We start from the raw sequence: 565 nt of genomic DNA, 5'->3' as shown, positions 1-565 counted from the left end.
ACCTTTCCTGCGCTCCAGATGGCATGATCTTAAACACGCGCGGTCATGAAATGGGTTGGCCCGTTGGTCGTGCTGCCGACCCAAAACTAAAAGAGGGCGGACGGCGGGCGGGCGGGCGACCCAAATGGACAAAAAGTGGACAAAAATGATGTCCGCTTGGGTCGGCCCGTTGGAGTTGCTCTAACCTCCCCATCCTAGAAACTCCTCCATTGCCCGCACGAAAAGGTCAACACCGCTCCAGAGCACTAGTACAACATTCATGCTGGCTCAGAACGACACGACCTCTCACACCGCACTGACATTGAAACGGCACACCAGCTGGGAGCGCCGCCCTCGCCGCTTCATTGTGCATGCGGTCGGGCCGCGTTCAACGATAGCCTATCTGTCCATGTGCCCGCATTAAATGTGTGTGCGGTTGCCGATAAACGGCGAGCCGGCGTCACCCGTCCGTCCTTCTACCCATCATTAATCACGTCGCCAGTTGGCAGTTGCCCTGCCACCCCTCCCCCCGCTATATGAACCGCAGGCTCGGTCATAGCCACATCCATCGTCCTCCGCTCCCTTT

The sequence above is a fragment of the Triticum dicoccoides genome, chromosome 4A (genome assembly GCF_002162155.2).
Source record: "Triticum dicoccoides isolate Atlit2015 ecotype Zavitan chromosome 4A, WEW_v2.0, whole genome shotgun sequence".
Lineage (NCBI taxonomy): Eukaryota > Viridiplantae > Streptophyta > Magnoliopsida > Poales > Poaceae > Triticum > Triticum dicoccoides.
The sequence above is the reverse complement of the archived record's forward strand: the minus strand, read 5'-3'. Positions refer to the sequence as shown.